A 16556-nucleotide genomic window follows, 5' to 3' on the forward strand; every position below is an offset into this window, starting at 1 on the left:
CTATTACAGACATCTTACACGCACACACATGCACACACACACATAAAATTGTTTCCTATCAATTAACAATCAAGTATTCTTGTTGTTCATATGATTACGTTAACATAGGATAATAATGCAAAGACACGTCTTCTATAGAAAATGCACACCCTTTGCTTTCCTCAGCTTCTAAATTATGAAAGTATAGGCATACAACCACCTGGTTCCATCAGGTATGTTCCTTTGAAGTGAAAGGACTAGCAGAAAGAGGTAAGTTCCCAAGGCATTTCTAATTTGGAAATAAAAACAGAATCAGACCGGGGAAAACATTCACCTTATTATTTTAAAAAGATGATAAAATTTAAAAACCTTTAGATAGAGCTAGGGTTAATTGTCTTTTTAAATGGTGAATATTTGACAATTCGTATTCCTGTCCTCTGACATGGAATATCTTTGCCAGGAGGGTTTTCAAAGAGAGACAGTTGGACGGGGATCACCGGGGAAACACCAAGCATTCTCTGGGTAGGAAAGCTGAGCTTTTAATTTTCCAAAAGCTGTGTTAAGGGTAGTGACTCAGAAAAAAGGCATAATGTCCAGTTCTTCAAAACTTCATTCACAGAGACACTTGCCTAGTCTTTAAGGTTTAGAAGATACTTTCATTCATACTTGCTTTTTAAATGTGCATTTTTAAGCTTCTGAGGGTAGAAAATAAATATCACTTCACTGAAGTAAACTGAGGCACAGATAAGCTCAGGGGTTTGCCCAAAGTCATGATGTAAGCATCAAAATCAGAACACAGATTTCACTTTGGACTCCCAAACATCTGTTCTTTCCAATAGGTGAAACAATTCTGAATGCTCAGAAATGTTTAGATTACAAGGGGCTGTAATCAGATTTTCAGAAACAGAGTTTCAGAGGATAAAGCTTAGGGAAATGTATTCTTCAGCAAACCCACCAAGTGATGCTTGTATGCTACCAAGTATTTTACAACTTTGTTAAATCATTTGACCATTTTTGTGGAGGTCACTTTTTAAAAGTTATAATAAATACATAGTTTCATGAATCACAGAAAATATATTTTCTCATTACGAAAGAGGTTTAAATGGGAGACATATCATTATTTGCAAATGAGGCTTTTAGGTCTTTCTAAACATGAATCTCAGAAAAATCCTGGAGTGTATAAAGAATTCAGCGTCACAAACTGGGTAACCTTCTTAGGAAAAGTCTGTAGGTGGCTGAATAACGATGCCAAGAAAGTAAGAACAACGGCAACAACAAAATCAAAGTCAAGATGATTTTTTCCAGTGACTAGGAAATCACACTTTTTTTTTCCTGTATGTATTTTGCAAACCTGGCAGTTTCCTTTCTTTCTAGTCCCCCTCAGGAAGATTTATAAGATCTCCGAAATCTGGCCGAAGATGAAATATTTGGGGGGCAATTAAATATTTAGAGGTCTGAAGTTTGAATTTCAAGAATTTGTCTACGTGTGTAGAACAGTCTGTTACTTGTATCATTCTACAAACGTTTATATGCCAGGCAAGAAGGCACTAGAGATATAAAGAAAAACGTCACATTACTGCATCCTCCAGAAATCCACAACACAGGGGAAGACCTAAGACAACACAACAGAATGACCTGCAAGAGACGAAGTCATAAGAGCCAGGGCATTATTTTGTTTGCTGCTCAATCTCCAGGGCCTAGAATGTTTCCCGGGACAGAGAGTGGCACAATAATTATGTACGGAATTAGGAATTTGTAAAACAGTGTTTTTTAATCCAATTATCAGGCAGTTACTAAAAATGATTTTCTTACTTCCCTGTAGGCGTATATTTGTGACCTCTACATTTATTGTACTGCACCATAAATGACCTTTAGGATCTTGGTTTAAACAGTGTCTGGTGCTTTTAATTGTAAGGTTTATTCCCCCAAGAATCATCACTTGGTACAGTTTCTTTTCCTCCTCTTCTGTTGATTAGGTTGGATAGGCTCTATGGACATCCGAAACTCACTTTGAATGACGTTTCTCAGGTGAATGTAACATCTTCAAATAGTACTTCTTATATAAAATAAGGAATAGAGACACCATCCAGTAATGAGAAACTCAGTAAGAAATCAAATATAAGGGGCGTGTGGGTGGTGGGTCCATTAAGCGTCTGCCTTCGGCTCAGGTCATGATCCCAGGGTCCTGGAATTGAGCCCTGCGTCAGGCTCCCAGCCCTGCACTGGGCTCCCTGCTCCATGGGGAGCCTACTTCTCCCCTCCCTCTGCCTGTCACTCCCCCTGCTTGTGCTCTCTCTCTGTTAAATAAATAAATAAAATCTTTTTAAAAAGGAATCAAATATAAGGCCCTTTGTCCAACTTTACTGGGAGTTATTTTGAAGAAATTATCCTCATCCCACGTGGTGAATGCTGTAGTTAGCTGCCTGGATCCCCCTGGGGACCAAGGTCCTCATTCTGGCAGGTGCTGGGAGTGTTGGAAAGTGATAGCTTTCCTAAAACTGCCCTCGTCCAAGGTCATGGACCCTCCCCACAGGTAGCCCACACCCAAAAACTTATTTATGTATCTCTAGGGGCCATCCCAGCCCAGAGTCCATGGTGGGATCATTCGAGGTCCTTGTTGTGACTACATGGAAATTCAATGCCTTCTTCTGCCTTTCTGATCCCTCTACTCCCTCACGGGTGTTTCCAAGGGTTCTCCTCAGTAAACCTGCACATACATCTCTCATAACCTATATCCCAGGTAACCCAACTTAGGAACCTTCTATTACAGTACGTATGGCATTTGCATAACCATGATCAACTCACTTAACATCTGTGGGCTTCATTTTTATTCTGTCTGCAGCATGAAGATACTGAACCCTGTGATCTCCAAGGGCCTTCCTACCTGTAAAGTTGTATGCTTCCACTACCCAATAATGTTACTATGAGATAAATAAGTGGTAAATTTTATAGATGTTGGGAAAGAAGAAAAGCATAGTTATTAACAATCTTTTAGAACAGTACTTAGATAATACTGTTCAAAACCAATTTTCATATCAAGACGACACAATACTTCATTCTTTCTCCTCTAGAAAAGAATGGTCTAAGAATTTTGTTCCTGACTTGTTGAACTGGTATCTAAAGGAGTCTTTGTTGCTTTGAGCCGAGATTCATACAACTGGCTAATAAGTATCTTACTTGGAGCTCAATGGCAACATAGGGGAAGTAAACCTGCAAAAAATGGAGCAGGATCAGGATGGTGAAAATCTGAGGCTTCCAAATCGTTAAGAGTTTTGTACGAAGTTTTGTAATGCAATGGTAGCCATTGCTACTGTAATGCTTCTAGCAGCCTCCTCAGCCTGCACCTGCCCCCTCCCAACCATCACTCCTGGACACATGCTGTGTGTCCAGCACTGTACTTACTCCTACTTAACATGAACAATAACTTAGCAAGTTTATTATCTTCTCTTTCTTTGCTGGTGATAAAAATGGAGTCAGAGGTCAGAGAGGTTAAGCCCCTAGCACAATGTCCCATGCCTAGTCACTGCCTGATCTAAGATTTCAGCTGAATCTGTCACCATAGCTTTTGCTCTTTCACTCAAGTACACTGTGTCCTGAAGGGAGAAGTTTCCAGGGCAAGGAAATATACCAAGAGACAAGTATGTTCCAAAGCACAAAGACTGAGTTAATATGTGTCATGAAGGATCATAAACTGATTCACTTCACTTAAAGAAAAATAGGTAGTCAAACATGGTGTGATTGGTATAGCCCAAGAAGTCTCTTTTAGAAAGTCTGGATTGGTTATACAATGAATGAAGACTCTGGAAGATCTTCATCAGAGAAAAGGTGTGTGTCTTTGCAGTGACACACATGTGTGCTTGAGGAATGGAAACTCGACATGGTGTACCTTGTCAGTGGCTGGCATCTAAAGATAAGTGGTAAAAATCTGTTGAATTGTTGAAGATATTCCTTACCACTGAATCTCTTGTCTTGAGCACACAATCAGATACCAAACATTCACTCAAATATTATTAGCTGGCAGATGAAGGAATGGATGAATAAAAACAAATACAAAACTTCAGAATGTTCTTTTCTTGCTCCCACTCAGGTTTAGCCACATATGGCCCCTCCATTCTTTCAGGAGGAAATTATCTTTCTCAGCAATATCCTCCTCCCTCCCTTCCTGCACACTCGTGGGATCAGTTCTCCAGACAGATTTATAGTATTCTGAACATTCCCTTCCCGATGCTGATCAAAGTCCGCAATTACGTATTTGTGGGATTATTTCACTAATCTTTAATCTTTAATGTCCCATACATGCTAGACTGACGCTCTCTCTCTTATTGTATCTCTGGAAATTAGCATAATGCTTGACACATAGCTGACAATAAGTATTTGTATAGGTGGATGGATGGATGGATGAATGGATGGGTAAACAGTGAATGAAAAAGAGAAGGAAACTGAGAGGAGAAAGAGAGAGAGAGAAATCAGGGAAAACAAGTATATATTTCAGTTTTCCTACCACTTAGTGGAAATGAAAAAGTCGGTGAAGATCCAGATCTCGTGCAAAAAATAAATAAAAATAAAAATGACAAAAACAAAAACGAAGACCCAAGGAAATGATAGAAGCTGAAGAGGAGTTGGGGACACTACGCTTCATTTAGAAGGGGTGGATTAATTCCATGGTTGGAGGTACAAATGAGGTATTTAACTGGAAATTATATAGAATTTTGAGTTTGGTGAAGTCAAGACTGGGAAGGTAGTTTAGGAGGGGATGTGCAGGCCTGTTAACAGTTGATCCTATTTAAGGAAAGTGTTGAGCCTGAGGGAGTAACATTTGTTAACTGGGATAGGAAGTGCCAGCCAAAAAAAGAGAAGCCAGACAAAAAGTGGTCCGGGAGCCAGCAGCGGGCCTGAAAAATTCCAAGTCAGGGAAGTCAAGAGTGGGAAAGTTTTAATAAAAGCAGCCACCATTGGTGATGTCAAATGCAGCAGAGGGTTCAGGGAAGAGAGCTGATTCCCTTACATTGCTCAATAGTTGTACAATTAAATCCGACGTGAAGTCTGAAAGAGAAATGAATTTCTGCTTATACTTGCCTTCTCTAGATATTCCTAGTTGACATGCACAATAAAGGCTTTTTCCCTTTGGGGTGCCATTTATTTTCTGGAAGTACAGAAGGAATATCGGGAACTTATTGGCTCCTTCTATAGGTTTATATAAAATGCAATCCCCCAAATAGATTCTATCTGCTGATACTTAATAGATGATGGGTTTACCTTTTTCTACCCAGCAAGAACTAGAGCAAGGCTTTGTCAATTAGGGTTTCAAGGCTACAGAGTTCTCACTCAGGAACCTGAGATGACCATGACCCAAATCCAGTTTCTCTCAATGTCTGCTTCTCTTCCTAGCTGAATCAGATTCCCAGAGGGACTAGGCCTTACCTGTAAGGCATCTGATTTGGAAGTCCAAAGAGGAGCTTCTACAAACGTAACAAGCACCTCAGGTACTCTGGAGGCAACACAGCTTGCAAAACTACATCAGTTTATGCAGAATTCATCTTTGTGCATTTGCTTTTTAGAAAATACGGTCAAATTATACATACATTTTAAACAAAGGTACAATGATTTAATCCAAGGTGAAGTAGAAAAGTCTTACTTTTTTTTTCTTACCCATGATAAACACCACCATGTGAAAAAGCCTGACAACCTCAGTAATAAACACAATAATAAATACCTTGTGGCTTTTTTTTTTTTTTTTTTTTTTTTTTTTTGTGGAGTTGTTTTTTCACTTGGGAATAAAACTGGTGGATTTCACTTCATATGATTTAGTACCACCAGGGAATAGAAACTTCTCCATTTAATAATCAAGTGGTTTCTATTTCTAATATTGTGTAGCCTCCTTGTTATTTATTATTTATACAGTTATTGATCACACCAATCCCTCCTCCGGAAGTAACATCATTTTAAATTTTGTAGGCACAAATAGGCCACTGTAATTCCTCAAAAACCCAATACACAGCATGTGCAGAATCGTCCCTACTGCTGTGTCATTTTGTGTTTTCACATCGTATACCTAGAGAGTGTGAGCAGAGGGCAGAGTGGTCATAGAGGTCTTTCGTGGTGAACACTGTCCTCAGTTTCTACTTTGATACTAAGATATTCAGATTATTTCCTTCATACAACCTTTCTTGAATATTACCTTTATCTTGGAGACAGCAAGATCTTAAATTAGAAGGAAACTTCCATTAAAATCCCATCTGTGGTGCTTCCAGCATTTCTGTTCTTGACTTGATTCTTAAAAACACATTCCTTCCGTAACACCTGGTCCTATGCTTCCACATCCCTGCACTCCCTAGAGCTTATCAGTTAAAAAAAAAAAAAAGTCTCTACTTTCAGGATAACAAATCCTCCAAAGATACCCAAGCCTCATTCATATGCTGAATGGCACGCTAAGGTTTTATAAGCAAGTGGTGGGAGCGCTTCTTCCGTGCATTTCTAATGGCTGTGAAGCCACTGCAGCTAATAGATGAGAACTGAATAAATCCTCCATTTGTTTAAGCTGATAATACTTTTGCCAGCTCAGTGCAGCAAAAGCTCCGTGTGAAGTTCCTTAGCTAGGATTCCTTGACTCAGCACCCAAGCCACTTCCAATTACCTTGAAGAATGTGGCAATAGTTGAATGCAAAGAGGTATTTTATGTGATCAGACTGCGAACAGCTGATGAAGATTAGGCTCCTAAGTAGACCGAAAGGAAACACTTAATTATCATGCTTAAAGTATCCTCTCTGCAAGGATGGTAATGAGTTAGTATGAGTCGTGAGTCCATCTTGCTTAAAAGTTTTACTGTCTGGGTCTATTCACTTCCCATCTTCACTCCCTGAGAGGTAAGACACATATCTCCCCTGCCAAGTTCAAATCATTGCTCCTCTACACTCCTGTAAAAAAATAAACAAAAACATTATCTTTCCAGGCCCATGCCTGCCAGCTACACCTTCCTCTACTCTTACCACCTCATCTCCTGCCTCATAGTACTGCTCTCAACACCTCGCTTCGGGGTCACACTTTTCTTTATTCTTACCCTCTAGCTCTTGGATGACTTCCATGGGCCTTTAAACTCCATAGTCAACAGACAGTTCCTCATTGCCTTTGTTTCTGTACATTCCACATTAGCTCTACCTGCCACAGGACAGTCTCTACCTGGCACTTGACATTTTTCTGAATTGCGCCATCTTTTAAATCAAATGCCTGGCCCTCTGGCAATGACCTCCTTCCTGTCCTTCTAGCTCTCACACTCTAGTTAGCACACTGTTTCTGGACGTTTCACCCCCCCTAGTTCCTCTCCCTCTACGGGGCCCCTCCTCTCACGTCCTTATTCCTTTATCTTGCCAATTTAGATCCTTCCCTCAATTCATTTATCCATTCAACTAATTCTTGATTTCCTACTGTTTGCATTACTCGTCCCTGAGAATATAGCAGTAAGTAGCAAAGACTAGACACCTGACCTTGTGGAAGGCACATCCAACCGTGCTCCTGCCGAACCCGAATCACTCATCTCTTCTCTATCACATCCTCCTGGAAAAATTCTGTCTAGAATCATGTTAGATATTTATCATCTCTGCTTTTACACCCAGATTCCTGGGTGCTGCCAACAAACTTCAGAGCCACAGGAAGTGATGCCACATATTTGGTCAAGCAAAATAAAATAAAAACGTGTTTTATAAATCGGATCTATTCCTAATAATCCTCCCTCTGAATCCCCTGCAGAACCCAGGACAGTCCTGTGATAATAAAATAATGAGCACTAGTGTTTATTGTAGTGAGTGCTACGTAAAAAACACGCCCCATTAACACGGCTCCCTCCCGTCTCATGCCCTTCTGTACCTCTACCACCTGGCCCCATGCCCAATGCACAGAGGCTATGAAGGTAGATTTTGCAAATAAATCTGTATCTCACAGACAAGAAAACTGGGGTTGAAAGCAGCTCAGTAACTTGCCCAAGGTCACACACTAGCAAGCCAGCACTGCCAACGTGAGAACTGCAGCTCTGGACACCCCACAGCCCCAGTCTATCCCACTGAGTGCACACTGTTTGTGTCATGTCAGCACCACTAAGGAAGCCATCAAACCTAGTGAGGGCTAGGGTTGTGTATGCTTTGCTCTCTCTTCCAGTATCATTGCCATTTGCGAAAGAAAGAAAGAAAGAAAGAAAGAAAGAAAGAAAGAAAGAAAGAAAGGAAGGAAGGAAGGAAGGAAGGAAGGAAGGAAGGAAGGAAGGAAGGAAGGAAGGAAAGAAAGGAGAAAGAATCTTTAAAGAGAGAGATCAAATGGGGAGGGGGTGAAATGTTTATCTTCTCTGATTGTGAGGAGTAACTGTGGCTGAATATGCTGTTGTCGAAAGTACTAATGCCTTTCTAAAGTGCCTTCTCGATTTCTCTTGCCATAGTTGGGTTTAAGGCAGCTGTACTAAATACAGAAGGCCCAGAATCTCTAAATGACCTATTTAATAACATTTCTCCTTTGTTCTCCAGACATTTCTTAAAAACAAAACAAACAAAAAACAGGTTTGAATAAATAAATCCCGTTTTCATGGTAATTAATTGCAGAGGCATCTGAAAGATAAAATGTGCCATTTTCATCACGTTTTTGAACAGATATAGCAGAGCCAGGATGATTTGCAAAAGATAGCAACATGTTCTGAAATGTATGCTAGGAGTGTCTTAAAAATGTGAAATATCTACTGCAATTCTACCGTTTCCTGTTACAGATTTTAACACCTTACACATTTAACGTCCAAAAGTAAAGACAAGGAGAGGAGATCCTCAGCTTGACATAGAAACCTCCATTTACAGAGACACCGCTACAAAGAATTTGCTTCTACAGCTGAAGTGTGAAGATATTTTATCAGTTTATCTAGATTTCTGTTGTGGCTGAGACCACATATGCGGAGGGGAGCGGGTGATGGGCAGGATATAAAAAGTTAGCCAGCAGATGGGAAGGAAGCCCCCTGAGAGAAGATGGCATTAAATGACATCTTCATATTCCAGAGCCGGGGCTGGCTAAGTGGACTGTACAGCAGTCGCCAACTGGATAAGCGCCGTCCTAGACAAATTCAATCAGAATCTCTTGGAGTGGGATGGAGGCATCAGCACACTTTCAAACTCCCGAGGTAACCAAAGTCCAACCAAGCCTGAGAAAGGCAGTTCCGGTGTCTCTGGTGCAGACTCAGCTGTTCAGAAGCGGAGGTCACAGTGGCTCATCTCAACAAGGCTGAGCGTGTGCCCTCATGCTCTGCGTGCTCCCCAGCAAACCTTCTGTTCCTTTGTATTTTCCCCCATTTCTCTTTCAGGATACATTTAGTTTCTCATGCTAGCTTTCTTCATTCCTGTTACCTTCTCTCCATCCAAATGGTCCATGTGCAAATTATTTTTAACCAAAACCCCGACTTTGTTTTTCATGTATATATCTTGTCCATATCTTTAACCCCAAACCTTCCCTGGTGCTCCCTCCACTCCAGCATCCCCAGCACCTATGGCTCCGTTCCCGAAGCCAGCTATTTGGAAGCGAGCACCCAGGAGAGCAGTTCTAATGACAAAAGGCCTAAATGGCTTCAAACTTCCTTACATCACCTGTTCTTTAAGCCAATTAGAGTCACACTATTAGAAGCTGGGCCCCCAAAGCTACTGACACCTCTGAATTTTCTCAGATGCTATCTCTCCTTTTGCTATTCTTGCCAAGGTTTAGCAGATACATAGATAGACTCTCCTGTCTTGCGCCTCAGAAACAACAGGGTTATTTTTGCTTTGTCCAAGATGATTCAATGTAGCCATTATTAGCACTGTTATACATCCCAGAGAATAAAGGAGGTTGGCTTTGTGAGGTCATGAACCTTGCTTTATTAAATTTGAGTTTTATTAAATATATAATACTTGATTTCTTTTCCAATAAAAATTTTTAATTGTGGGCAAAGAAAAAGCACATGTGCTATAATTTAGTTGTGCAATAAATTGGCTGGCTTAATTTAATGATCAATTATTAATGAATTAGTAACAGATAAATAAATTCCATAGATTATCCCGAAGATTCCTTTTAGCTAATAATGATAGCTTCTTCTCTCACTGAACATTTAATAGGAGCTGCTAACAAGTTGCAAAATTAGCAGATTTAAGTTTCATTACCTTTTGATTTCCCTATCTGCCTTCTAATGAGAGATCTAATGAGCAAAGAAGTGGCCAGGAGGAGGCAGTGAAAAAGAGAGAAAGAAAATAAATGCAAAAGGACTAAGACACATAGAACTAAGTGCATTTCCTTCCCTACTCACTATTTAAGAGTCTCCTCTCTTTATTATAAGACTACAGTGTATGTCCGAGTTAGAACTAGAGTACTAATACAATGTCATGAACAACAGTCATGTCTAATACACTGAGGTACCTTAGGAAAATCCGAGAATTCTTTAAAGACACACAGCACAATTCCGTTCATTCCTATTTTATTTAGCCAGGGTGTTTGAGTAAACATCAAAGTTAAGGCTCTTCAAATGAATCTTTCTTCAATCTGGTACAAATGAGCAGATGATCAACATACATTTATTCAAAAAAAAAATCATCTCCTTGGCCAGTTTATCAGCAGTGCGTGAAAATCACTATTATTCCCTCCATACTCAGATCTTGCTTTCGCCTTCCCTACCACCACATGGTGGGTCACCATACTCACATAATTAACCTGCCACTGTTCTGAATGGCTTTGTTGTATTTCCAAATATTGAACCCATCTTCAAATAAAGATTTACTGTCTCACAGAATATTAAAGTCAATGAGTCTTGATATTGGAAAGCAATTTCAAAAGGAAACATGATGAAGGCTATTAAATTTAAATAACAATAGCATGGCTTGACAATCCTACTTTGTGTATGATTCTGGATGAATTATGTGCCTCTGAACCAAGGACAGCCCTGAAAGGCAGACCTTCCATTTCCTGGTGCCACTAGGGGTATGTGTTACTTGGTTGACCAAGCTATGGAGGTGAAGTGAACAATTTTAGGGTCCTACCTAAAGATCTTTCCAAATTATTAATTCAAAGTTGTAAGAAAATTGTGACACTAAATCCAATGCATAGCCATAATGCACAAGTCCCTAGATCTTCAGCTTCTTTGAAATTATTATTTTAAAAGCATGTTTCTGAAAACCAAAACCAATTCACCTAATTCAGAAGAACACTGATGTAAACTTATAAAGGCATAATATGATGTTTGGGGAAAGCTGTCTAACACTGTAAAAAAATAAATAAATAAAGATAAATGATATATTTGGGAGTCTAAAACCTCAGTCCTGATAAGAATATGATTCAGTTTGAATGTAAAAAGCATAGTCTCTCTTCCACACTATGCTTTTTCCATACTTATTTTTAGAGATAATACTTAAATAAATCACCAGAAAGCAAGATGATTATTAATTATTTACTTATTTGGAGCCAAACCTTTTTAGTTTTCACTGAATTACTTATTTACAAATGAAAAAACAGTTCAGAAATCCCCAACATATTGACCTAGAACATAAACTGCACATCTTTTTCCTCTTACAAAGCTATTTTTAATATGAGCAATTATTAATGCATTCATTTCTAAATGGAGGGAAAAAACACTGCTCTACAATTAATGTAGTGTTGAGTCCAGTATTTTTCCATTTCTGTTAAAAAGCAACAGGCTGTCCAGTGCTCACAATGGAGAAGTGAGATGTGACATTTGGTGCAGTCAAGAACACTTCTAACACTAGGACAAGACCTTCTTCCTATTTCGATTGTGGTTCTTTGCCCACCCAGCACCCATTTCCCAGTGTTTTCATGTGTGTGCCCACCCTTTATTATGAGGTAGCCCATGTGCTTCAGAGAGAGCTGATCTAACCTCCAGCCCTGATTAGGTTAAGGGGACCATTTTACCCTTTGTCACTGATGAACTCAATAAGGCAGGGCTAAGCCAATCACTTTCATGAAATGTTCTTGGCTAAAGGGATTGGTGAAACAATTGGCAGGTAACCCATTACTGGCCAGTAAAACATAATTAGTTATTGCTCAGGGCACTGAAAAAGAGAGATCTTTGCTTCTATTAGAGAACCACTGGAACAGATCACCTCTCCTTCTCTGAACTTCAATACTACATGAGGCTTGACACGTCCCAGCCACAGCAGGGAGTGGTGGCTGATTCAGGGAAACAAGGCAGGAGTCCTGAGCAAACGAGGTCTGACTTCTGTCCCACAGAACGTTTTCCTTTAAGTGAACAATGCATTTCCCATCTTTTATTAGCTTGAATTTTCTTCCTTCCTATTATACGTAATCCCAAATACGTTTTTTGACATGTCCAAGAATGTTTTTTAAAGGACTCTTCCTAATACACAAATACAGAAAAACAACCCAAATGTTCACAAACTGTAGAACAGTTAAACTATAAAATTCAAACGATGGAATATTATATGGCAATGAAACAGAATAAAGTACTGCAACATGAAACGAGAGGTATAAATCTCAAAGACAAAACCTTGAGTTTAGGAGGCTAAATACAATGGATCCATTTGCTATCATTTCATTTATATTAAGTTCAAAAACAGACAAACTAATCCATGTTGATAGAAGTCTGAAGAATAGTGGTTCCCTATAACCCAAAACACTTTGACAATATTCTTTGATCATAATCACAATACTTCTTCAAGTTTTATATCCCAGCTTTCTCTACACATTAAAAGGCCTCTCCCCTTACAACTGCCTATTCTGTTCTTTTAGCAGTTTAATTTCATTTTTCCCAGCAAATCTTTCCTGCTTTACCTGGAATCAATCTAATCTCAAATATCTAAATTTACCGGGGGTGGAAGGGGTGCTGGGGCGTGGATATGAACACACGTAAGTATCTATTTTCTGTGCATCTCAGTACAAAATATATTTGTATACCGTATGATGCCTAATATACTCAGAAGTTTCATGATTTAAAAAATAGTCTGGACTCGAAACAAAACAAAACAAAACAAAAACACCCCACATCAAAAACACCTTATAATAATTAGTTTCTAAACTACTGTTGCTCAACACTGACATTATGCAAATGGAGGTAAATGCAGAAGCTCATGGTGTCAGAAATGTTTAAAAAAAAAAAAGGCCGTCTCTTAAACTGGAGATTTTGGACTCAGAAGGTCTGGGATGTATTTAAGATAGGCGAGTATATCTTTGACAGATTTGAGAATCAGGAGTGATATTTTTAAAAGTAGCAAAAGAAATGTTGTGTGCTTGCTGTTGTTTTAAAAATATTTTGTATACTTTTGTAGTCCCCTGGCTTGGGGAGTCGGTTCCCCATAGTGGGAGACCTGGCTTTGGACTTGGCCTTCTTACCTCACAGGGGGTGAAGGCCATGGGCCAACAGGGCTGGAGCACTGCTGAGTTTCCAAGCCCCCCTGGCAGGTCAGGCATCAGGCCAGGGGGTTGGCGCAGGTACGGAGGTGTTCTGTGGGGCTGGTATGGGGTTGGTGCCCCAAGGCAGCCTTGAGACCTCTCAGCCAGAGGGCAAGCTGGGAGCAGAGAGAGAGAACAACTCCGAGGGGGTCCTCTCCGTAGCCCTGTGCTCCCGCACTAGAGGCTGTGAAGCTGTCTAAGAAGCTGGAGCAAATCCCTGGGGAGTCCCAGAACAGCAAAGTTCTGCAGAAAGACCTGGAATAATTTGCCAAGCTCCTGAAGCAGAAGGGGATCACCCCGAAATAGACTCAATGTGGGGCTCACGCTGAGGGTTCTCTTTGGGAAGGTGTTCAGCCAAATAACCCTCTGCCATTTGGAGGCTCTGCGGCTCAGTTTCAAGAACACGTGCAAGCTGGGGCCCCTGCTGCAGAAGTGGGTGGAGGAAGCTGACCACGATGAAAATCTGTAGGAGATAGGCAGAACAGAGACCCTCGTGCAGGCCCAAAAGGGAAAGTGAACAAGTCTGCAGAACCCAGGGAGAGGCACCCTGTGGAGCATGTGCCCGCAATGCCCGAAACCCACCGTGCAGCCGATCCGCCACGTGGCCCCGCAGCTCGGGCGTCACAGGGATGTGGTCGGAGGTTGGTTCTGCAATCGTCACCAGAAGGGCAAAGGATAGAGCGATGAGTATTCACAAGGAGAGGATTTTGAAGCTGCTGGGTCCCCTTTCTCAGGGGCACCACTATACTTCCTTCTGGCACCAGTGCCCCATTTTGGCATTCCAGGCTACGGCGGCCCTCACGTCACTGGGCTGTACCCCTCAGTCCCATTCCCGGAGGGTGAAGCCTCTCCCTCTCTGCCTGTCAACACTCTGGACTCTCCCATGCATTCAAACCCAGGTGCTGGCCCTTCCCAGGAAATGGGGGTTGGGAGGGAGGGCTGCAGAGGAAAGGGGGAGAGCTAAGGAAAGAGGACCTGGGGTTTGTACCAGGCTTTGGGATTAAGTTCTTCATTCCCTAAGAAAGGATTTGGGAACACAAAGGGTATGGGGGCAGGGAGTTTGCGGGACAAGTTGGAGGGAAGGTAAAGTTCAAGGATGTTCTTGTTTTTAATCCCCACATCACTCATCACTTTGTTCTTAAATAAAGAAGGCTGCAACACAATAGGTGGGGGGAAATGTATATTTGACTTAGGAGTAGAAAATTGTGTAATAGCAACAGCAAAAGACTACTTGAAATCTTACCTGAATCCAGGTATTTAATGAAAGAAGATAACAGGATGGGGAAAACACTTATCTTCCACATATATCATAGAACAGAGAACAAGACAACCCTGAAAATTACATTTGATTTGAGACAAGATGACTATAGACTTTCTTAATTAACCATGCCAACAGGCTTAAAGACACTACTAGGGACCACAGAGCTCCAAAAGCATCAGATCCTAGTAGACAGTTAAGAAGAATACATTAAAGTTCCAATAGGGTTTAAAAATTTATGTGGTGATGTAATTAATAGTAGAAACTTGTACAAACTTCAGCCTTTGTCACATCCTATTCAAGCAATACCTTAAATCTTGTCCCAAAATTCCTTTACCCATTATCTGAAGAGGTCATTCCATTTTAACTATCGCTTTATATAAGAATTGTTCTTTTTTAAAAATTGTATTTAAATACAGATGCCCGTATCCTGCTTCTCATTCATCTATCAGTTATCCTATGAGACAATGTAAAAACTCTGGCTTTGGTATTAATTACTTATGTGATCTTGGGCGAGTATCTTAATCTTAGTATGCCTCAGTTTCCCTATCTACGCATTGGGGTTAATTGTACCTGCTTATAAGAAATTATCTAGTGTATTACATTAGATAGCTTTTGGAAGGTATTTAATAATGTCTAGTACATGGCAAAAATCCAAGAAAGTTAAACTGTGGCCATTACTATTAATGTCTTCTCTCTAAGTTGGCAGCAGCATACAACTTGTAGCTGCTACAGAGAAGGTAAGTGGAGGGACTCACAAAGAACTGAGAGACTGATCCAGGAAGAAAACACCCTTTCTAAAACTGTACTTCCGGTTCTAGTATATAACCCATGGCTGCCTTGATAAGCAGAAAAATTCTCTCTACTCTTTCAATGCTATTTGATATTTCGAAATAAATTAAAAATTAGAATCAGAAGAAATCAAACCAATTTTAAAATTAAATGTGTTTATCCATGATTTGCCCATGCCCCTCCCATAAATACTAGATATTCTAATATGTTCCCCTAGGATAGTGTTTCATAAACCATGGTCCTATACCACTAATATTAGAATCACCCCAGGTGAGGCAACTCATTAAAATGCAAATTATTTGGTTCCCAGCCCACACTGAAGGAAGAAATGTAGTGGTGAGCGGGGAGAGGTTCTGAGAACCTTCAATTTTTGCAGTCGCCTGAGGTAAATTTTTATTACACTTAGATGTGCAAAATAATAATCAAGGGCATTGGTTTTCAAGTGTGAGTCTGACTAGTAGCATTCGTGTCACATAGGAACTTGTGGGATATACAAAATCTCAGGCTCCACCCCAGACCTGCAGAATCAAACCTGGGCATGTGCCTTCTAGGTGATTCTGCGGCATGTTAAAGTTTGAGAAGTACTGCTTTACAGTCTTGCTATTCAAAGTGTGGTCTAAGAAGCAATGCTTAGGCATCACCTGAGAGTTTGTTAGAAATCAGAAATTTGGGATTGCAATGTCATCAGCTTTGCTCTTTCCCAAGACTGCTTTAGCTATTTGGGGCTTCACCCCAATCCAAATAAGTCAGATTTTAAAATTTGAAAAGATGGCCAAGTTATTTCTATGCACATTAAAAATCTGAGAAATGTTGGGCTAGGTCAGTGTTTTTCAAACTTCTATGAAAGTAAAAATATAACTTTCTAAGCTCCTTCCCTGGAGATTCTGACTTTGAGGGTCTGGAACGATTTTAAGACTTTTTATGTATTAACATGAACCTTAGGTAATCAATGTTATCAGCAAAGTTTAGGAAATATGGCTTTGGAGACAAATTCCTGGGTACCACCTAAATCATAAATCATTGCTGTATATCAGGTTTCTCAATTTTGGCATTATAAACATTATGGGCCAGATAAATTTTTGTTGGCAGGGCCATTCTGTGAGTGTAGGGTGTTCGGCAA

The 16556-nt window shown here is 40.2% G+C and overlaps 1 protein-coding gene and 1 pseudogene across 1 annotated transcript in view; one reads left to right on the top strand and one right to left on the bottom strand.

Annotated features, from left to right (window-relative positions):
- The window catches only part of GRM7 (glutamate metabotropic receptor 7), an 814755-nt gene that overhangs the window by 456125 nt on the left and 342074 nt on the right, over positions 1–16556 (bottom strand). The window lies entirely within an intron of this gene.
- Positions 13452–14350, top strand: LOC103669607 (annotated as a pseudogene).

This window comes from Ursus maritimus, unplaced genomic scaffold, assembly GCF_017311325.1.
Source record: "Ursus maritimus isolate PB19 unplaced genomic scaffold, ASM1731132v1 scaffold_14, whole genome shotgun sequence".
NCBI lineage: Eukaryota > Metazoa > Chordata > Mammalia > Carnivora > Ursidae > Ursus > Ursus maritimus.